Raw genomic sequence first — 23,400 nt, 5'->3', positions numbered from 1 at the left:
CTAACCCTAGTGGGGGAAAAAAAATATTTTATTTATTTTATTTTTGTCCCTACCTATGGGGGTGATAAAGGGGGGGTTTATGTAGTATTTTTTTATTTTGATCGCTGTGATAGGTTCTATCACAGCGATCAAAATGTACTTGTAACGAATCTGCCAGTCGGCAGATTCGGCGTGCACACTGCGCATGCGCCCGCCATTTTGCAAGATGGCGGCGCCCATGGAGCAGACGGACAGACACCGGGAGGGACACCGGAGGTCGGTAAGTATGATGGGGGATCGGACAGCGGGGGGGGAGATCAGACTGCGGGGGAGCGGACAGGAGGACGGAGGGGAGCGGAGGACAGGAAAGGACCGGATGGAGGGGGAGGAGATCGGGGGCAGATTGCGATCTCCAGCCATGGCTGATGCTATTGCAGCATCGGCCATGGCTGGATTGTAATATTTCACCAATTTTCATTGGTGAAATATTACTATCGCTCTGATTGAAAGTGAAACGTCACTTTCAACAGCCAATCAGAGCGTTCATAGCCACGAGGGGCAAAGCAACCCCCCCTGGGCTAAAGAAGCACTCCCCCTGTCCCTGCAGATCAGGTGAAATTGGAGTTAACCCTTTCACCCGATCTGCAGGGACGCGATCATTCTGTGACACAGCATATGCGTCACAGGTTGGATTGGCACCGACTTTCATGACGCATACGCTGTGTCACAGGTCAGGAAGGGTTTAAATGTATCTGTAAAAATCTGTTGCCGAACTGATGGTTTTTCTTACATCCATCAGATTTCAGTGAAATCGTAGCATGCTGCAATTTTTTCTCATGTCGAATACAGCTGAGAAAAAATACGCAGATCTGCACTGCCTCATTGAATAACATTGGAACCAGTGCGATCCCTTTTTTCTCGCATTGCACTTGTTCGATTCTATGCTCAGGTTAGATTATACTCACCCAGGGGCGGTCCGGTCAGATGGGTGTCGCGGTCCGGTCCGGGGCCTCCCATCCTCATAGGATGACGTCCTCTTCTTGTATTCACGCTGCAGCGCAGGCGTACTTTGTCTGCCCTGTTGAGGGCAGAGCAAAGCACTGCAGTGCGCAGGCGCCGGGAAAGGTCAGAGAGGCATGGCGCCTGCGCACTGCAGTACTTTGCTCTACCCTCAACAGGGCAAAGTACGCCTGCACCGCAGCGTGAAGACAAGAAGAGGACGTCATCGTAAGAAGATGGTAGACCCCGGACCGGACTGCGATGCACATCGGATTGGACCGTAGCGGGACCACCCCTGGGTGAGTATAATCTAACCTCTTTTTCTCATCTTTCAGGACAGCATGACAGGAGGTAGTCCTTCTCATCATCTAGGGACAGGAAACATACAAGAGGTTAAAACCCCCCCTTCCTCCACCTCACCCTCAGTGTTTTTCCTATCCCTAGCAGGAGAGAGCACAGCAAGAGGAGCTCAAAGCACTTACCGGAGCGCTGTAGGATCGGAGGGGACTGGATCTCTTCCCTTCCAGTTGTCAAGAGGCGCCGAGGCTGATGCCTCATTAGGCGGCGGTCCCTCAGCCTGTCGGTCGAGCAATACAGAGCTCCCTCTCCAGAGGGCTCTCGGCTCCATGCTGCTGCTGGACTGGTCGGGCATACTGGCGTGCGTTCCAGCGGGGGATGCATTTCAATGACGTGCATGCATTTCAGCATGGAGTGCGCTTCCAGTTAAGAGGGGCCACCAGACCCCATTCCCTCTCCACTTCAAAAAGACTCTGGGTGGATGTAAGGACCCTCTTAGAATTGGGAGCGGTCGATCCAGTGCCCATTTTAGAGATATGTCAGGGTGACTACTAGTGATGAGTGAATATACTCGTTACTCGAGATTTCCCGAGCCCGCTCGGGGGTCCTCCGAGTATTTGTAAGTGCTCAGAGATTTAGTTTTCTTCGCCGCAGCTGAATGATTTACATCTGTTAGCCAGCATTAGTACATATGGGGATTCCCTAGCAACCTGGCATATATTATATACATTGGGAGGTTGCCCTAAAAACTCTGCAGACACATGAAAACATTTTTGTAAAATTATGACGAAAAATATTGAATCAGCCATATTGACTTGTTTTGAAAGACGTTATTTATATTTCGTATCTTACGTTTTATTTATATATATTTTTGTATTATTGTATATTGATACACATATTTGTAAATACAACTGTGAGTATTTAAATAAGATGTCTGAACCTTGACCTCGCCCTAAAAGAAGCAGGTATTACTCCTGAATCCCTGGGCCGGGCAAAGTGATCAGCGTTGCCACAAGGCAGCTACATACAGTCATGGCTGAAAGTGTGGGCACCCTTGAAATTGTTCCTAATAATAATAATCTTTATATAGCGCAACACAAAAAAATGAGGGGGAAAAAGGCCAATTGGACATATATTCACACAAAACCCCAAAATTGGACCCAAAAAAACTTTGCAGGAACCTTTCCAAAATCGTGGGTAAACAACTTTGTTTCAAGCATGTGATGCTCTTTCAAACTCGCATGGGGTACATAACAGGTGTTGGCAATATGAAAGTCATGAGAAACCCAAAAAAGTATTCAAAAGAGGGCGAAAAACAAATAATTTAATCACAATAAACAATTAGTATTAGAGAAAATATAAAAACAACAAAAAAGACAAGGACATGTTAAAATATGTTTATAACAAACAGCTCAGGAGGGGGAAGGGTATGTCCAAGAATTAGAAAAAAAATCTTAAATTCACACCACCGTTCCAGTTATGTATGCCTCCAAAATTGAATAAATGAACAAATGGCTCAATATACACAATTACACCACAGATTTACCGTAATTAAAGTATGGTAATTGTTCAATGACTACATTGAACAATTATTTAGGTTCTGTAGAAGGACGTAGATCTGGGGATTTATTATGATGGAATATAGGCTGAACTGGATGGACAAATGTCTTTTTTCGGCCTTACTAACTATGTTACTATGTTACTACATATTAAATAAGTACTAAAGTGGATATACATAATTTAATACTGAAAATTATTATGTGCAGCTTTAGATATACTATATATACTGCGTGATGAAGTGGTAGCGAAACTGCGTTGGATTGGTGTGAGGGGGTTATGGTATGTCCCTGCATTCAGTGTTTGTAGAATTTAGCCGTGGTTTTTTCAATACTGCGATTTTACTTGTTCAATCCGTATATAAACCATGCCGTCTAAGCAATTAGTTTTGCTATTTATTATGTAAATTACATCTTGCAGTATTTTAGGGGTGCTATCTGTATGCCATTTTTTTGATCCCTGGTATCTATTGGTTTCATGATAGGTTGTATGCTTTTCAGTATTAAATTACGGTAAGTATATGCACTTTAGTATTTAATAAATTGTCATTGAACAGTTATTGTAATGTAAATCTGTGGCATAATTTTGTATATTGAGCCATTTGTACATTTATTCTATCTTTGAGGCATACATAGAATAGTGGTTTGAATTTATGATTACATAATATACAACTCGTTGATACAGCTCCTGAGCTGTTTTTATATATATTTTTAATATGTCCTTGTCTTTTTTTTTTTAAACAATACATTTTTATTCAATTAAATCTTATAACGATACGATACACTTTATTGATCCCGGGGGGAAATTACGGTATTACAGCAGCAATACAAACAGCAGTACATAAAATATTAGGACACAAATCTTGCACAGGTATACCAACATTACATAACAAATAAATGTGGGTAGTTCAGGTATATAAATCACTGTTAATTGACATTAGTACACCAGCAATCAGTCATTGTTGTCTACCACCCTTAGGAAATTATTATACATCCCCATAACAGTAGGTACAAACGATTTCCTGAATTTCTCCTTCTTACACCTTAGTAGGATTAGGCGGCTGCTGAATGTGCATTATTGTTCATTATAGCCCTACACTTCCTCTGAATGCTATTCCTCCAATACCTCAAAAGAGTCCAGATGGAGGCCAACAGCCGCGCTTGCCTTCTTGATAAGTTTGTTGAGCTTATTAGCGTCAGCTACTCGCACACTACTGCCCCAACATATGATGGCAAAAAAGATGGCGCTTGCCACAACGGACTCGTAGAACATTTCTAGCATTTTACTGCACACATTGAATGACCTGAGCTTCCGAAGAAAGTACAGTCTGCTCATTCCCTTCTTGTAAACTTTTTTTCTGTATGACACCTCCAATCGAGTTTACTATCAAGGTGAACCCCCAAATATTTGCAGCTCTCAACCATCTCCACCTCCTGGCCAGCAATATTGATTGGTAAGTAGCTCACACAGGGTTAATGGCTGCGTTACACCGCGTTATGCCACGGTGTAACACAGTTCGTTAACGCTGCTATTAACCCTGTGTGACCAACGTTTTACTATTGATGCTGCCTATGCAGCATCAATAGTAAAAAGATCTAATGTTAAAAATAAGAAAAAAAATAAAAAATCACTATGTACTCACCTACCGTCGCCTTTCACGCTTATTGCGACGCTCCGGGCCTTGCATTGCGGTCTCGTGAGACGATGACGTAGCGGTCTCGCGAGACGATGACGTAGCGGTCTCGCGAGACCGCTAAGTCATCTGGGTAATTTCGCAATGCATTGCTGGGAACGGAAGCTGGCGGCCACATCGCGCGCATAGGGACAGCTTCGCTGGACCCCGGAGGGTGAGTATATAACTATTTTTTATTTTCATTCTTTTTTTAAACTACTTGGGCTGTGTTATATACTATGTGGGCTGTGTAATATACTATGTGGGCTGTGTTATATACTATGTGGGCTGTGTTATATGCTATGTGGGCTGTGTTATATACTATGTGGGCTGTATTATATACTATGTGGGCTGTGTTATATACTATGTGGCAGTGTTATATACTATGTTGCAGTGTTATATACTACGTGGGCAGTGCTATATACTACGTGGGCTGTGTTATATACTACATAGGCTGTGTTATATACTACGTGGGCTGTGTTATATACTACGTGGGCTGTGTTATATACTACGTGGCAGTGATATATACTACGTGGCTGTGTTATATACTACGTGGGCAGTGTTATATACAGTGTTATATACTACGTGGCTGTGTTACATACTATGTGGCTGTCTGTGTTTATATGATATGTGGCTGCTATATATATACATACATACATACATACATACATACATACATACATACATACATATTCTAGAATACCCGATGCGTTAGAATCAGGCCACCATCTAGTGTTCAAATAATCACCACTAGTACAAACCAATTCCATACTGAAAATTATAGGAGAGGAGAGGGAAAGAAAGGATCACACAGAAGGAAAAGGGCAGCCAGGATTGTACACAAAAGGTAAATTAATGGATAGTGGGGGGAATGAGCTTTAGGAGCTTTTATTTTAAACATTTTTGTATAACAATCTGACCAATCTGATTATGAGAAGACTAGGAAAAATATGAAAACCATCCTAAGTGTGAGCTATCGCCAATCTAGAAGCCTGCCAAGTCTCCCACTGGCGACTGACTTGTTCTTTTTGCTTTATCGAATGAACCAAACAACGTTCATGTAGGTAATGAGAGTTTATCCTACCAATGAGTTCCTCCTGTGTGTGGGTAGCAGCTTACCTCCAGTGCCTTGCCAAGCTCTGACGAGCCACTGTTAAAACATGGATTATCACTGAAACTAAGTTTGGGGGAAGGAGGTCCGAATCAATATTTAAGACTGCCAAGGGCCCCTGTAGGGTTAAAGGGAAAACTATCAAGGTCCTGATTAGGTCTGCCACTCGATTGCAGAATCCTCTTATCTTGGGGCACCACCACAACACATGACCCAGATCCCCTTTTTTCCCCACATCCCTCCAGCATAATGAGTAATATGATTTGTTAAATTTATGTCCTTGTCTTTTTGTTGTTTTTATTTGTTATCTATTACGAAGTATAGTGTTTCTTGTGATTAATTACTTTAGGGTTTTTTTCACTCTCTTTCAATACTTTTTTGGGGTTTCTCTTCATTTTTAGGGTACACCTATACTTTGTTGGTATTTCCTTTTATAGGATTTATTATTAAATATATGAAAATCGCACCTGAAACCATATAGAAAGGGGAGAAGTTGATGCAATCTTGGCATTGTGTATCTGTGTTTGCATACTAAGCATAGAGAACAGAAAGAGGAGAAGAGAACTGTCTGAGTGAGGACTTAAGAACCAAAATTGTTGAAAAATATCAACAGTTGTAAGATTAAAAATCCATCTCCTGAGATCTTGTTATTCCTTTGTCCACGGTGCACAACATAATCAAGAAGTTTACAATCCATGGCACTGTAGCTAATCTCCCTGGACGGCACAGAAAAATTAATGAAAGTTTGCAAAGAAGGATAGTCCGAATGGTGGATAAGCAGCCCCAATCATGTTCTAAAGAAATTTAATCTGTTCTGCAGGCTTAGGGTGCATCAGTCTCAGTGTGAACTAGCCTTCGACATTTGAATTTAATGAAACGCTATGTCAGAAGACCCAGGAGGACCCCACTGCTGAAACAGAGGCATAAAAAAGCTGAACTGCATTTTGCAAAAATGTACGTGAGTAAGCCAAAATCCTTCTGTGGAAGCATCTTGTGGAAAGATGAGACCAAGATAGAGCTTTTTGGTAAAGCACATCATGCTGCGGTTTGCCAAAAATGGAATGAGGCCTAGAAAGAAAAGAACACAGTACCTACAGTTAAATATGGTGGAGATTCAAATATGTTTTCGGGTTGCTTTACCGCCTCTGGCATTGGGTGCATTGACTGTGTGGAAGGCATCATGATATCTGAAGATTACCAAAGAATTTTGGGTTGCAATGTAGTGCCCAGTGTCAGAAAGCTGGGTTTGTGTCCTAGGTCATGGGTCTTCCAGCAGGACAATGACCCCAAGAATACTTCAATAAGCACCCAGAAGTGAGTGGAAATAAAGTGCTAAAAAGTTCTGAAGTGGCCAGCATGGCCGGATCTAAATCCCATTGAACACCTGTGGAGAGATCTTAAAATTGCTGTTGGGAGAAGGCACCCTTCAAATATGAGAGACCTGGAGCAGTTTGCAAAAGAAGAGTGATCCAAAATTCCAGTTGATAGGTTTAAGAAGCTTGTTGATGGTTATAGAAACTGATTGATTACAGTTATTTATTCCAAAGGGTGTGCAACCAAATATTAAGTTGAGGGTGCCAACAATATTGTCTGTCCCCCTTTTGGGGTTTTGTGTGAAATTATCTCCAATTTGCTGTTTTTTACTCTGTATTTTTGTGTTGTTCCAATACACACAAAGGAAATACACATCAAGGGTACCAACACTTTTGTTCATGACTGTACGTATGTTTTTTTAACATGATCACTTTTTAACAAGTATCTGGTGAGTATTATTAGTAAACCACTATATTTTGTTTGAGATCTGTTGTTTCTGTAATATCTATTTTATTCGTCAGACATGCATCAGATTCCCAAACTAGCATGGAGCAGTAAACATTCGATATGTGCTGGGAAGTCGAATTGGATCTATCTTGTGATTGTGTCTGTCCTTAGTAGTAGAATGTGATTTGGTCTACCTGGAATTTTTTGGTGATGGGGTTTTGTCATCACCGGACTTTGATATTCCTTATTCCTTCAAAGCTTGGTGCTAAAGCTGCAGACTTTTGTAATTTTTAGCATTAACTTCGGGATTTGGGGTCTTATCCCATTCACTCTCAGTGGCTTTGATAAAGCTAATGGATTAATGCGGCATCACATATAGTTGTAAATCCCATTCCTCAATATCTACACAGGTTTTGGTTTTTTTTTTACCCACAGCACATGGATGACATTTGTCAAAACCCCATCTATTTTGCTGCTATTGTAACACATTGAGGGTTTTCTGATCATAAATATAAGTAGAAATTCTACAGTATATCCGACACATGTGAATATACCCTTGTGACGGATCGCACAGGGGAAGGGGTGTGTTGACTTCATTCATCTCTGGGGAGGGGAGAGAAGGACTCAGCAGGGATCGGCTCTCTGGCGCCACCACTTGCCCCAGGTCAGTCAGAGAACTGCACGAGGACAAGTAGTTCCCTTATAGGTACAAGTTATTGAGGCGCTCCTTCTTTCAGTTCCCCGGGACCCGTCTCCAGGTCTTCCTCTGGCTCAGGAGCCACTTGGTCAGAATGGGGAGGCCGTTGGACCTCTGTAAGGCTCCTTAAGCTCCAGTACTCCCATTCCTGGTGACAGCAGCCACGATCGCTGTAACCCTGAGTAGTGCCTGCCTCCCCTCGGCTTCCACACAAGTCGCCGAGTCAGGTGGACCAACCTGGTCTCCTGGCATCTCGGGTTTTGGAACCTCCTGCCCTGGGGCCTTACCTGGAAGCTCTGCCTGTCCTGTGACAGCCCCAACCCCATTGGTACGTTCCCCTTCCTGCACCTGCGCAGAACCCAGCAGTTTGGACTCATCTAGGGACCCTGCAATCCCGGCAGCAGCCCCTCCCATCAACTCTGGTTCTGGCCTCGCAGCTACCTGCCCCCTACCTCTCCCTCCAGAGCATACTATCATCACACTTGGGAACATTCTCACACCTTCCTGTGTCATCTGGCTTTGTCCCATCTTCAAATAACACAGTTAACACATACATTCTACATGCAGAAAAAATGATAATTATATTGAAAAACACAAGGGTCTTATATCTCATGCATGAATGTCAAGACCGTATGGAGGGACAACTGTACAATGCAAATGTCAAATATCACAACAAAACATATAATCCCATAAAAGTGTAAATTTTATTAAATATACAATACAATAGTAATAAAACGAACAGATACAGCAGCAAAAGTAGGGGAAAGTGTGGACGATGAATAGCAGTGCATCAAAAAGGGGGGGAATGAGCAGTGCGCATGCGCAGTGTGAAAAACATATGGAAGCGGCCATGAAAAGTAAGTGCAGAGCAATGGGAAAATAGAAAAAAAAAGATAAAAATGATAAGCCAGCCCCTATATAAATACATTGGCTAAAGCAATGTTAATACAAATAGTCATAAATCCCACTCACAAACGTGCGATACCTATACAAGCAAACAAATAGACATGTAGACAAAACAAGGCGCAATGCAATGTTAGTGAATACTGAAAATCACAAGCAAAGAAAAAACAGGAGACAATGTACATGGCAAATTGATGCCACATATGCCTGAATGTGGACGCACCAACATTGTAATATTAACATGACCTACAAGCATAGCTGGCTCTGACATAAAACAGCAGATAACACAGTACCAATGGGTACAATGGATATAGAAAAGATTTTTTAGTAGAAAGAGCAATATATAAACCTTGGCACATATATGTCAATTGATGTGACAGGTGCCCAGATCATGCTTCGTCAATGCAGAATACAATTATTGTACTCGACTATTAAAGCAATACATAATATACTATACAGGCATAACACAGATCGAGTCAGCATTAAAAATGAGACAGAATATAAACATGATGCAAAAGACAATCCAAAATGAAAAGTCAAGTTGTCATGGCTGAATAATTTCTCCAAACGATGCTTCATCATACGGGTATACCCTCCATAATCGAAAGGAATCTATAAATATCCATATATAGACATAGGTAGACAAACAATTAGAATAAAAAAAATTATAAAAGCATATGCACATAAATCATTACACATTGACATGAACAAATCACAGGAAGGGAGCAAAGGACATATTTTCACTTAGACCCTTAGGGTGAATGGTCTGCAATGTCCAAATCCACCTGGTTTCCAATTGGGCCAAGTGTTTGGATAAATTGCCTCCCATAATATTGATGTTCAATAAATCAATGCCACGTACCCTCCATAATGTACCATCACAATGGTGAAAATCTGTATCCTGTATCCCCAGCACGTGTTCTCTAACAAGGACATATACATACATACATATGTTTTTCACACTGCGCATGCGTGCTGCTCGTTCCCCTCCTCTGTCGATGCTCTTCCTGTCACTTGATTCCGGATCACGTGGGTCCCTGCGTGTTTCCGGTATCGGCGGGTCCAGCGAGTGGCGTTACATATGAGCATGGTGTTTCCGGCGTCTGCTGGATAAAAAGATGCACATTTTCCTTGCGCCCCTGAGGAAGGAGCTTGGTGCTCCGAAACGCGTGTCGGGGTGGGCTGTGGGCCCCCCACTGCGGCACATACCAGGTAATATCCTATTATTACATTATGTATGGCTTCTCTGGGATCGCTGGTGTGACATTATAGCAATACTCTGTAGGCATTTACTATAATACATCCGTGTTTTCTAGTAGCTAATTTAACTATTTGAGGGTATGTTGCTGCAGTGGTGGCTACCCATAGCCCCTTTTTGATGCACTGCTATTCATCGTCCACACTTTCCCCTACTTTTACTGCTGTATCTGTTCGTTTTATTACTATTGTATTGTATATTTAATAAAATTTACACTTTTATGGGATTATATGACTGTTTTGTTGTGATATTTGTCCCATCTTCCCGCGCTGCATGTGCTGTCAGCACAGGAGTGATTCTCAGATCCCACCTCTCCCTTTAACTCAGTAGGCAACACATTTACAACATTACCAGCAGTAGACAAATCAAGAGACTGGTGGGGATCAGAACTTGGGGTCTCAGTAGCCACATACTGTGACACTAAGCGCCCCAAATCTGTCCCAAGTAAAACATTCACGGGAATATTCGGCGACACTCCCGCCTCCCTCATTCCCTTCCCGGCGCCCCAGTCCAAATAGACCTTGGCGACAGGCTGTGCCATTTTGACGCCTCCAATCCCGGAGACAGCAAGGGTTTTTCCAGGTATGAAGTCCTGGGGGAACACTATCTCAGGCTGCACGAGGGTCACTTCAACGTCAGTGTCCCGCAGTCCCATAGCAGCAGCGTGGTTTACGGTTATGGGCTGGAAATTGTCACGGGACCTCCCATCACCCCCACCCACACACATGACGGGACGGTTTGGGGGATGAGGATGGGGTCTTATGGCACTGGGGACACATGCCCTGAAGTGTTCGGGATGGTTGCAGAGGTTACACCTTCTGGATTCTACCCCTGGCCTGGAGAGGGGAGTAGAGGGGGGCGCCCCTTCCATTCTAGGGGCTGGGGAAACAGGGGCATGATGAGTCTTACCCCCTCTCCAGGTGCTCTGGGTGGCCCGCTTGGCTTCAGGGGCCCGGTTATTGGCAGAGTCATCAGCCAGGGCAGCTGTAGAAGCGGCCCCCTTTGGTTTCCGGTCACAGAGGTACTGCTGGAGGTCCTCTGGGCAGTTCCACAAGAATTGCTTCATGACAAACGTCTCCTGGATCTCCTGGAAGGTGGTGAGTTCTAGACCCTTAGTCCATTGCGCTGCAGCTCGCAAGAGGCCTTGCATGTGATCAGTCTAAGTGTCCTTGGGGCCTTTTTGCAAGCTTCGCAACTTCCTGTGGTAAGACTCCGGAGTAAGGTTGAACTGCTGGATCAGGACCTATTTGATGCTCTCATAGTCCTGCTCCTCCCTGACAGGTAAGTCCCCCAAAATTTCCAGGGACTTACCCTCAAACCGGGGTCAGGTACCTGGCCCACTGATCCGGGGCCAGATGGTGTTGGCAGCAGGTGTGCTCTAAGGCCCGCAGAAAGGAGTCCAGGTCTCAGTCCTTCTCCAGCAAGGGGAATTACTCGGCTTGGACCTTGACTGTCTTGGGCTCCAGGGGTGCTATCGTGGGCGGTAGTGGTGGCGGTAGGAGACCCCGACTAGCCAACTCCAGCTGATGTTGTTGCTCTGCAGCTTCACGCGTTCCACCGCCGTGCGCTCTGCCTGCGCTGCTTCTCGCGTTGCCTGACGTTCTGCTGCTTTCAGGAGGGCTGCAGAGGCTTCCTTGCGCCCTGCCTCAAGACTGGCCAGAGCAGCTTGGCAGAGGGCCTCAGACCTTAGCTGTCCGGGAAAAAGGACAGTAGGAGGGTGGCGAGACGCTTGGGGAGCCCGGGTGGGACCCCCTTCCCGGTTCCCCTCCTTGTCGGAACCAGTACAGTCACTCTCCGCATTAAGCGATAGCTCCCCGGCCTTCATTCTTGTTTGGCTTCGAGTGCTTGCAGCTAGTCTTTTCATCCCTTAGTCACGGACACAGCAGCAACCAGAGCACCCACACACCTACAGTACTTGCACTGGCATTGTCTAGTGCTGAGCTGATCTTAGGACCCCAGCAGAAAAAGCTACTGCTGTTAGTCCTTAGTGTCTGGAAGTAGGGATCCCACGCACACTTAGCTCGATCCCACCGTGCTGCCACCAATTTGTGACGGATTGCACAGGGGAAGGGGTGTATCGACTTCACTCCCCTCTGGGGAGGGGAGAGAAGGACCCAGTAGGTCAGTCAGGGAACTGAACCGAGGGCAAATAGTCACCGGAAAGGCTTCCCTTATAGGTATGAGTTATTGAGGTGCTCCTAGTGAGGGGGATATACATCACCAGTCCAGGCTGGGGACATATACAGTCATGGCCAAAAGTATTGACACCCCTGCAATTCTGTCAGATAATACTCATTTTCTTCCTGAACATGATTGCAAACACAAATTATTTGGTATTATTATCTTCATTTAATTTGTCTTAAATGAAAAAACACAAAAAGAATTGTCCTAAAGCCAAATTGGACATAATTCCACACCAAACATAAAAAAGGGGGTGGACAAAAGTGTTGGCACTGTTCGAAAAATCATGTGATGCTTCTCTAATTTGTGTAATTAACAGCACCTGTAACTTACCTGTGGCACCTAACAGGTGTTGGCAATAACTAAATCACACTTGCAGCCAGTTGACATGGATTAAAGTTGACTCAACCTCTGTCCTGTGTCCTTGTGTGTTCCACATTGAGCATGGAGAAAAAAAGAAAGAAGACCAAAGAACTGTCTGAGGATTTGAGAAACCAAATTGTGAGGAAGCATGAGCAATCTCAAGGCTACAAGCCCATCTCCAAAGACCTGAATGTTCCTGTGTCTACTGTGCGCAGTGTCATCAAGTAGTTTAAAGCCCATGGCACTGTGGCTATCCTCCCTAGATGTGGACGGAAAAGAAAAATTGACAAGAGATTTCAACGCAAGATTGTGCGGATGTTGGATAAAGAACCTCGACTAACATCCAAACAAGTTCAAGCTGCCCTGCAGTCCAAGGGTACAAGGGCATCAGAATAAAAAAGGACTGTATGGTAGGAGACCCAGGAAGACCCCACTTCTTACAACAAGACATAAAAAAGCCAGGCTGGAGTTTGCCAAAACTTACCTGAAAAAGCCTAAAACGTTTTGGAAGAATGTTCTCTGGTCAGATGAGACAAAAGTAGAGCTTTTTGGGCAAAGGCATCAACATAGAGTTTACAGGAGAAAAAAGAGACATTCAAAGAAAAGAACACAGTCCCTACAGTCAAACATGGCGGAGGTTCCCTGATGTTTTGGGGTTGCTTTGCTGCCTCTGGCACTGGACAGCTTGACCGTGTGCCTGGCATTATGAAGTCTGAAGACTACCAACAAATTTTGCAGCATAATGTAGGGCCCAGTGTGAGAAAGCTGGGTCTCCCTCAGAGGTCATGGGTCTTCCAGCAGGACAATGACCCAAAACACACTTCAAAAAGCACTAGAAAATGGTTTGAGAGAAAGCATTGGAGACTTCTAAGGTGGCCAGCAATGAGTCCAGACCTGAATCCCATAGAACACCTGTGGAGAGATCTAAAAATGGCAGTTTGGAGAAGGCACCCTTCAAATATCAGGGACCTGGAGCAGTTTGCCAAAGAAGAATGGTCTAAAATTCCAGCAGAGCATTGTAAGAAACTCATTGATGGTTACCGGAAGCGGTTGGTCGCAGTTATTTTGGCTAAAGGTTGTGCAACCAAGTATTAGGCTGAGGGTGCCAATACTTTTGTGTGGCCCATTTTTGGAGTTTTGTGTGAAATGATCAATGTTTTGCTTCATTCTCTTTTGTGTTTTTTCATTTAAGACAAATTAAATGAAGATAATAATACCAAAGAATTTGTGTTTGCAATCATTTTCAGGAAGAAACTGAGTATTATCTGACAGAATTGCAGGGGTGTCAATACTTTTGGCCATGAATGTATGTAACTCTTCCAGCTGTCACTATCAAAGTTCCTCACTAACACGGTATGCTGCCACCAGTTCCTCATTCGATATAAGCCCCGTCCGACATCAGGCTCATATCTGGTCAGAAAACAACCCGGGCAGCTTATAATAACCAATGGAGCGTGCAGACGTGGGGATTCGTGAATCGAGATAAAAGAGCAACCCAAGATTAATTTTACATTTAATGGCCGAAAGGCGCACTAGAAATATACTGGTATATATTTACAAGAACAGATATGCAAGTATACAGTCAAGAGTATAGTATTAGGGTAGGATACAGATAGACTGCAATTACCGTGTTATGTAGCATGTGACCAAAGGGAGTCGCTGATGGATTACAGGTCCAAATCTTTGTTGCGTGATTCCCTTGCCGCCTTCCAGTAATAAACTGAGTCCAAAATGAGGATCTGCCTATTATTCCCTAGGCTGCCCCCTCCCACACGCTGCGCCAGTGCCTGGGCTGGGCAGCCTCCCTCTTCCCATATCTGAGAGTATGGTTTTCCAGGCCAGAACTGTGGAGGTCCATAACTTTCCGCTTGAAGCTCTAAATGGAACGGCAGTGGTGACACTTGATTCTGCTGGGTTTTATCTGTGCAGGAAGACCAAATATACCTACCGTATGTAATACCTGGTAGCTATGATTTATACCTCAATAATGCAGAGTTCTACAGGTGGCTGCAGGGGACGGGCGTATGGGGGAAGGAATGCTGATTCGGATTATGTGCTTGGCTAGGATGAGATATTGCATTCTGTTATTATAGGTCATTTTCCAGATTCAATATCTCAGAGCCTTGAGCTGGGATCTGTGGTACTCTGATGTCTGCCTGTGGCTTGAGTCAAACAAAGAACTCCAGTTGGCTGGTCCTGCACAAGAATTCACACCCCTGTGATAATTGCGGTGCTTGGTGCTGGGAGACACAGGGTCTATGGTCTTTTGGCCCCTCCAGGAGAGAGCTTCAAAGGCCTATTTGCTTGGGCTAATTAAAGAAAAACATTGATCTTCTCTGTCCAAGGGAGTGCCTTCACTGGATAATGAGGTCCCATTGTATAACGGGTATGGACTTGCCTTTTGGCCTGGGGGAATACCAAAGGTCGGGGGCTGAGTTTGGAGCGAGTACCTTTGGGTCACTGCATCTGAAAGAGAATTCTATCAGATATCAAGATAAGATCAATTAGATATCATTTCCCCATATCTCACAACCCTTAAAGCAACTCAGCTCTTGTAGAGGTGCAAAAATTACTTTTAAGGTATTCGCCGCCGATCGTAATTGGAACCGAATTTTGAAAAATTCACTCAACTCTACACAAGGGTTTTTTGAAATTTATTTTGTGATGATTGTAGTTAAAAAGGGAAAGTAAGAGGTGATCTAGTGTGGATCGTATTTTGCCTGGGCACAGGTGCTGGGTCTCTCTGACCTTTCCCAGCGCCTGCGCTCTTCAATACTTTACTCTGCCCTCAGCAGGGCAGATAAGTATGCCTGTGCAGGAGCACCGATGGTGGGGTGTGATTGAGAAGCAGGAGGGCGGCGTCGCAAGAAGATGGGAGACGCCGGACCTGCGACACCCATCGGTCTGGGATGCCCTGCAGGTGAGTATAATAAAACTTATTTTTCTTCACTTTCATGTCGGATCGGGGGCTTCTCTACAGCATTATAGAATGCTGTATATAAGCCCTGAAAGGCGGTGGCCGCATCTTATACCAGGCAAAACTGCTGACAGGTTCCCTTTAAATCTGAATGGGTCACTAAAGAAACAGGTTTTAGCAAATTCTTGCAAAAATGAGAAATTGCTGCAAAACTTTTCACCCTTCTAACATCTTAACCAAATAAAATTACATATGATAAATGATGCAGATGTAAAGTAGACATATGGGAAATGTTATTTATTATTTTGTACAGCATGACTTACTGGTTTGGATATAAAGATTGAAAATTGAAAATTTTTCAAAATTTTTGACAAAAATCTGATATTTTCACAAATAAACACAAATAATATCTACCTAAATTTACCACTAACATAAAGTACAATGTGTCACAAAAAAAAGCATCTGAAAATCACTGGGACACATTGAAGCTTTCCAGAGTTATTACCACATATAGTGACACTGGTCAGATTTAAAAAAGGTGGCCTGGTCTTTAAGGTCAAAATTGGCTCGGCTATTAAGGAGTTAAGAAGCCAAGAATAACCCTTTCAGTATTAGGCTACTTTCACACTAGCGTCGTACGACGCATGTCGCAATGCGTCGTTTTGCAGAAAAAACGCATCCTGCAAAGTTGTTTGCAGGATGCGTTTTTTCTCCATAGGCTTGTATTAGCGACGCATTGCCACACGTCGCAACCGTCGTGCGTGTTGTGGCGGACCGTCGGCACCAAAAAACGTTGCTTGTAACGTTTTTTGGTGCGTTGTGTCCACCGGAACTCCTCCCCTTCCTCCCCGCAACTCACAATGGGGCAGCGGATGCGTTGTAATAATGCATCCGCTGCCCCCATTGTGCTGCGTTGTCACAGGATGCGTCGGTACGTGGGCCCGACGCACTGCAACGGGCCGACGCTAGTGTGAAAGTAGCCTTACACTGATATGCTTGTCTGATCCAGCATAATCTAAAAACGTATAATAATAACACATTACGTGTGTGGCGGCTTTTGGGCTGCGTTATGCTTATTTAGTCCATTATAAATAGCATCCATCAATAAACCCATGAGTTTGGTATCTTCAGCTACAATATGGTGCATATATTTTTCTCCGCATTGTTTTTTTCCTGCTTTTAATTTTTTGATCTGAATTATTTGACGGCGGACCCTTGGGCACCAGCCGGCATGCCAGTATGCTGTGAATATAGTGGTTGTCCTATGTGGCGTCATCACTGCATTAACTCCTCATTGTGATCGGTGGACGGTCTATAGATGCAGTCATGAGACGGCTTGTATTTTTAGCCTTGGGTAGCAATACATTTGATCTACCTCTGATGTGAGGGAGGGGCAGAGCTTCTTTTATTTATTTATTTATTTATTTATTGTTTCCAGCCTCCCATCTTTCGTCATCAGTATGCGGGGCATTGCCTGGGAATAAACGATCCATATCATCCCCTCCGGGATGTGAAGGGCGTTTTCTTTCGCTGATCACTGGAGGACAAGGGGCTTGGAGCATCTGGCTACATGACAGGGTGGGGACACGTTGCAGTCTGGGTCTGCGCACATCCACTGTCATCCTTCCCCAGTGTGTGCACAGCAGTGCTGCACTTCCTCATGAGCTGACCCTTCTGCACGTGGTGCTGAAATCTACAGGAGGCGAGGATATCCCCTCCAGGAGGTAAGGGTCTATGATAATGCAATGAAGATGTCTTTGCTGCAGGTTACAGAAGGAATGGAAGCAGAGATCTGGTGATCCGCATTGCAGATGGGACACTGTGTCCAGCCCGGTAGCATCCTGATCTATTCACGTTGATGTGAGGACATCCAACCTGACATCTTTGTGAATGATGTCTTATGTGTCCCTGCTCCGCTCGCAGTGTCCTAAAATGATTCATTGGCTTCTAATTATAACCTCCCTCCAGAGCTCCGGTACCTGATCCTTCCTAGCATTGCCCCTCAGTGCCGCCTTCTTCTTGGCATTGTTGGGGGCACTAAGTATTGCTGCCAGGCATCCTGTCGGTTAGAGCCTCCCGTCAGAGGAGGAAGGACTAGGTCAGCCGTTCTATCTATTTTGCTATTAATAATAGAAGTTCCAGGAGGAAACAAAGGGTGTTAGGATGTGTCCATAGGACCTGCCCGGGCAGGAGGCGCCGAGATCATCCATGCCACCTGCAGTGGGTTATATTATCAGCCAGCAGCGGAAAAAGAAAAGTTTCACTCCACAATGAGAAGTCGCTCCACCTTATTAAGAAAAGGGATCATATTGAGAGTCAACTGGGTTTACAGCGTGGACCACGTGCGCTTCACTTGATATCTCCTGCTGTTTGTTTGGCAAAAACAAAAAAAAAATCCCATCAAAGCAACGTTTTGTTTCTTTTTCCTATTTTTGTTCATAGAAAGATTTTGGGGATTTGCAGCTGTAACTACAAGATGAAGGCTATTTGCACAATTAACCTTTTCTTAGTCACATGAGTTTAGAATACATCAATTTGCAATGTATGAACTAGTTTCCAATTTTTAATATTTAGATAGCGGCACCATATGCCACAGCATAGTACACAACCCTCATAATCCGTGCGGCTCACACTGTAATTCAAGATGTTTAATGCACAAACTGTCACATACAAACACTACATACATATACACACTCTATACTAACACACATTCTAGAGATAAACGCTATATACACACATTCTACATATGAACACTATGCACCTATATACACACCTTCTACGTATGCACACACTATATACATGTATGAACACACTAGACTTACCCACACTCTACATATGCACACTATACACATATATACATGCATTCTATATATGTATACACTATATCCATATATGCACACACTATATACATATATGTACACACACTATACATACCCACACTCTACATATACACACTATACACATATATACATGCATTCTATGTATACACTATATCCAGATATGCACACACTATATACATGTATGAACACACTATACATACCCACACTCTACATATGCACACTATACACATATATACATTCCTTCTATGTATGTATACACTATATCCATATATGCACACACTATATACATATATGTACACACACTATACATACCCACACTCTACATATGCACACTATACACATATATACATTCCTTCTATGTATGTATACACTATATCCATATATGCACACACTATATACATATATGTACACACACTCTACATACCCACACTCTACTTATGCACACTATACACATATATACATGCATTCTATGTATGTATACACTATATCTATATATGCACACACTATATACATATATGTACATACACTATACATACCCACACTCTACATATGCACACTATACACATATATACATGCATTCTATGTATGTATACACTATATATATGCACACACTATATACATGTATGAACACACTATACATACCCACACTCTACATATACACACTATACACATATATACATGTATTCTATGTATATATACACTATATCCATATATGCACACACTATATACATATATGTACACTCACTCTACATACCCACACTCTACGTATGCACACTATACACATATATACATGCATTCTATGTATGTATACACTATATCCAGATATGCACACACTATATACATGTATGAACACACTATACATACCCACACTCTACATATACACACTATACACATATATACATGCATTCTATGTATACACTATATCCAGATATGCACACACTATATACATGTATGAACACACTATACATACCCACACTCTACATATGCACACTATACACATATATACATTCCTTCTATGTATGTATACACTATATCCATATATGCACACACTATATACATATATGTACACACACTATACATACCCACACTCTACATATGCACACTATACACATATATACATGCATTCTATGTATGTATACACTATATCCATATATGCACCCACTATATACATATATGTACACACACTACACATACCCACACTCTACATATGCACACTATACACATATATACATGCATTCTATGTATGTATACACTATATCCAGATATGCACACACTATATACATGTATGAACACACTATACATACCCACACTCTACATATACACACTATACACATATATACATTCCTTCTATGTATGTATACACTATATCCATATATGCACACACTATATACATATATGTACACACACTCTACATACCCACACTCTACTTATGCACACTATACACATATATACATGCATTCTATGTATGTATACACTATATCCATATATGCACACACTATATACATATATGTACACACACTATACATACCCACACTCTACATATGCACACTATACACATATATACATGCATTCTATGTATGTATACACTATATCTATATATGCACACACTATATACATGTATGAACACACTATACATACCCACACTCTACATATGCACACTATACACATATATACATGTATTCTATGTATGTATACACTATATCCATATATGCACACACTATATACATATATGTACACTCACTCTACATATGTACACTATCACATATTTCATTGCTTGCTTCTGATGACTTTTTGGAGCAGTTTGGCTCCTGTAGCTTCTCATTGTACCCGTATATTATCTTCAGTGCTCCACATGGTCAGTTAGAGAGCAGCATCATAAATCAATTTAGCTGATGTTTTATAGAAAAATGCAAAGAGCCATCAATATACGGTGACTGTGCCGGGAAGTATTATGTCAGCTGTCGGCTCACTATTGTTCTGAGACACACCCTGAAGAAGACAGAGCTCAGGTCTTGTGATCTTTCTTAGTCTCCTCCTATAGCAGAAGACCATATAACGTGTGAGAAGGGTACAATGGTTAGAATTTGTACAGTACCCATAGAGATATCACGATGGCCTGGATTTGCACAGTACACACATAATACTATCACTATGGTAGTGTCACATAATGCTCATGGAGATAATATTATTAAAGCCATAGCATTAATACTTGGGGCGCAGTCCAAACTTGTCTAACGTGTACGTTATTGCAACCTGACAGGCTGGACGTGTGCGGTCCAAAAGATTCATCACATCAACCAATGTAAAAACTACGTCATTGGGACTCGTTTATGGAAACCGTCTAAAAGAAAATCTTTTTGTCCTGTCCTGCATTACACAGACAAACCATTGGTGCGAATGAGCACTGTGTAATGTTTGCATTCCCCTCTGGTGGCGCGGCACAGAGATTGATCACTTTTTGACAATTCTACAGATTACAGATAATAATTTTTATTTCTATGGCGACATCATATTCGGGAACACTTTATATTCAGAGGGGACATGTACAGACAATAAAGACATTACAGAATAATACATAATTCAACACATCCGTCCAGGAGTGAGGGTCCTGCTCGCAAGCTTTCAATCTATGAGGAAATAGGGGCGAGCGCTGAGGGCCCCAGCAGGAAGACACTTTGTGTTCAGGGACCTTTTAAAAAAGAGTTCAAAACAGAGAACCTTTAACGAGAAGTTTTGTAAAAGAAAAATGGAATCAAGTTGAAGGGTATAGAAATTTATAAAGCAGAGATACACACGCCGCAATTCACATCACAGGTTCCTGTCCCTCACAGCCTCCTGTCCCTCACAGCCTCCTGTCCCTCACAGCCTACTGTCCCTCACAGCCTCCTGTCTCTCACAGCCTCCTGTCCATCGCAGCTTCCTATCCCTCACAGCCTCCTGTCCATCACAGGTTCCTGTCCATTGCAGCCTTCTCTCCGTCACAGCCTCCTGTCCATCGCAGGTTCCTGTCCCTCACAGCCTCCTGTCCATCACAGGTTCCAGTCCATTGCAGCCTCCTGTCCGTCACAGCCTCCTGTCCATCGCAGATTCCTGTTTATTGCAGCCTCTTGTCCATCACAGCCTCCTGTGCCTCGCAGCCTCATGTCCCTCGCAGCCTCCTGTCCCTCACCGCCACCAGCTGCCTGTCCCTCGCAGGTTCCTGTCCCTCGCAGCCTCCTGTCTCTCACCGCCTCCGGTCCCTCGCAGCCTCCTGTCCATCGCAGCCTCCAGTCGATCCTGGGGAGAAGTGAGAGGCCGAAAACAGTCAAAAATAATGTGTTCACTGCTGCCATATTGTACAAATTCCAGGTTTTTCTGATTATTTTGTCCCTTTGAATCAAATTCTGAAGCTCCTGAAGTGGTGAAATAATACACTAATAAGTAAACTGCAGTAGTATACTGATAAAGCCATGTGATATGTTATCATTACTGTCGTGTAGAGCAGACGCTCATCCACCAGATATTTATACATAGATTACATGGTAATCCTTTTCCTAGGAAATATTATTTATTTATATAGCACCATTGATTCCATGGTGCTTTACATGAGAAGGGGTTACATACAAATTACAGATATCACTTACAGTAAGCAAACTAACAATAACAGACTGATACAGAGGGGCGAGGACCCTGCCCTTGCGGGCTTACATTCTACAGGATGGTGGGGATGGAGACAATAGGTTTAGGGTTGCAGGAGCTCTGGTGTTGGTGAGGCGGTAGCTGCGGTAGTGGTGAGGAGGGAGCAGGGTCAGTGCAGGCTGTAGGCTTTCCTGAAGAGGTGGGTTTTCAGATTCCGTCTGAAGGATTCGAATGTGGTTGATAGTCGGATGTGTTGGGGCAAAGAATTCCAGAGGATGGGGGATATTCTGGAGAAGTCTTGGAGGCGGTTGGGTGAGGAGTGTATAAGTGTGGAGGAGAGAAGGAGGTCTTGGGAGGACCGGAGATCATGTGAGGGAAGATATCGGGAGATTAGTTCAGAGATATATGAAGGACACAGGTTATGGATGGCTTTGTAGGTCAGTATTAGTAGTTTGAACTGGATACGCTGAGGGAATTTGAGCCCAGTGGAGAGATTTGCAAAGGGGGGAAGCGGAGGAGTAGCGAGGAGAGAGATGAATTAGTCGGGCAGCAGAGTTAAGGATGGACTGGAGAGGTGCAAGGGTGTTAGCAGCAGGGAGGCCGCAGAAAAGGATGTTGCAGTAGTCAAGGCGGGAGATGATGAGGGCATGCACAAGCATTTTAGTAGATTGATGGTTGAGGAAAGTAGGGATTCTGGAGATATTTTTGAGCTGGAGGCGACAGGAGGAATATCTGAGCAGGATTGGGTTGGGAAGACTTCAGCTATCTAGAAAGACTGTAACCACGGAATTATTAGAAAATAAACTAGTTATATTAATGAGAAGAACTGATTTGGCCAATGTCATCCGATGCTCATAGTTACTGCTGTTTTGCACTGCACATATCCAAAGGGTCTAGTGGTCAGACCTGTGCAAACGTCAATGGCAATTCGCAGGTGGTGCTGACATTAGCTGTGGTGCAGTTAGCTGTAGAGATCACACAAATTACCTAAATAATACTATTATTACTTATAGCCATCTCATAGACATCTGGGAAGAAGCCATTATGTGGTCTTAAGACGAATAATGACATGTTAGAACTTTTTGTTTTCTGTTCATTTCTACTGCATTTTACCGATAAGTCGTCAATGTTTTTGTATAAATGTATAAATAAATTTTATTTTTGAAGGCTCCATATTGAGCAGAGAGTTAAAACTTGCAGTAATTGTTGTCCCCAATGTGAGCAGAATTACTGATCCTATACACATA

At 43.2% G+C, this 23,400-nt stretch overlaps 1 protein-coding gene across 2 annotated transcripts in view; it reads left to right on the top strand.

The window, feature by feature from the left end:
• Positions 1-23,400, top strand: part of CCDC92 (coiled-coil domain containing 92) — a 47,560-nt gene that overhangs the window by 10,478 nt on the left and 13,682 nt on the right. Inside the window, exon 2 of one of the 2 annotated variants that reach the window (XM_069755994.1) lies at positions 17,134-17,419. The exons of the other annotated variant lie outside the window; for it this stretch is intronic. The gene's annotated coding sequence lies outside the window, so the exon portion shown is untranslated. The remainder of the gene's footprint in view (positions 1-17,133; positions 17,420-23,400) is intronic. 2 annotated transcript variants of the gene reach the window in all.

This window comes from Ranitomeya imitator, chromosome 1 (genome assembly GCF_032444005.1).
Source record: "Ranitomeya imitator isolate aRanImi1 chromosome 1, aRanImi1.pri, whole genome shotgun sequence".
Classification (NCBI taxonomy): Eukaryota; Metazoa; Chordata; class Amphibia; order Anura; family Dendrobatidae; genus Ranitomeya; species Ranitomeya imitator.
The sequence above is the reverse complement of the archived record's forward strand: the minus strand, read 5'-3'. Positions and strand labels throughout refer to the sequence as shown.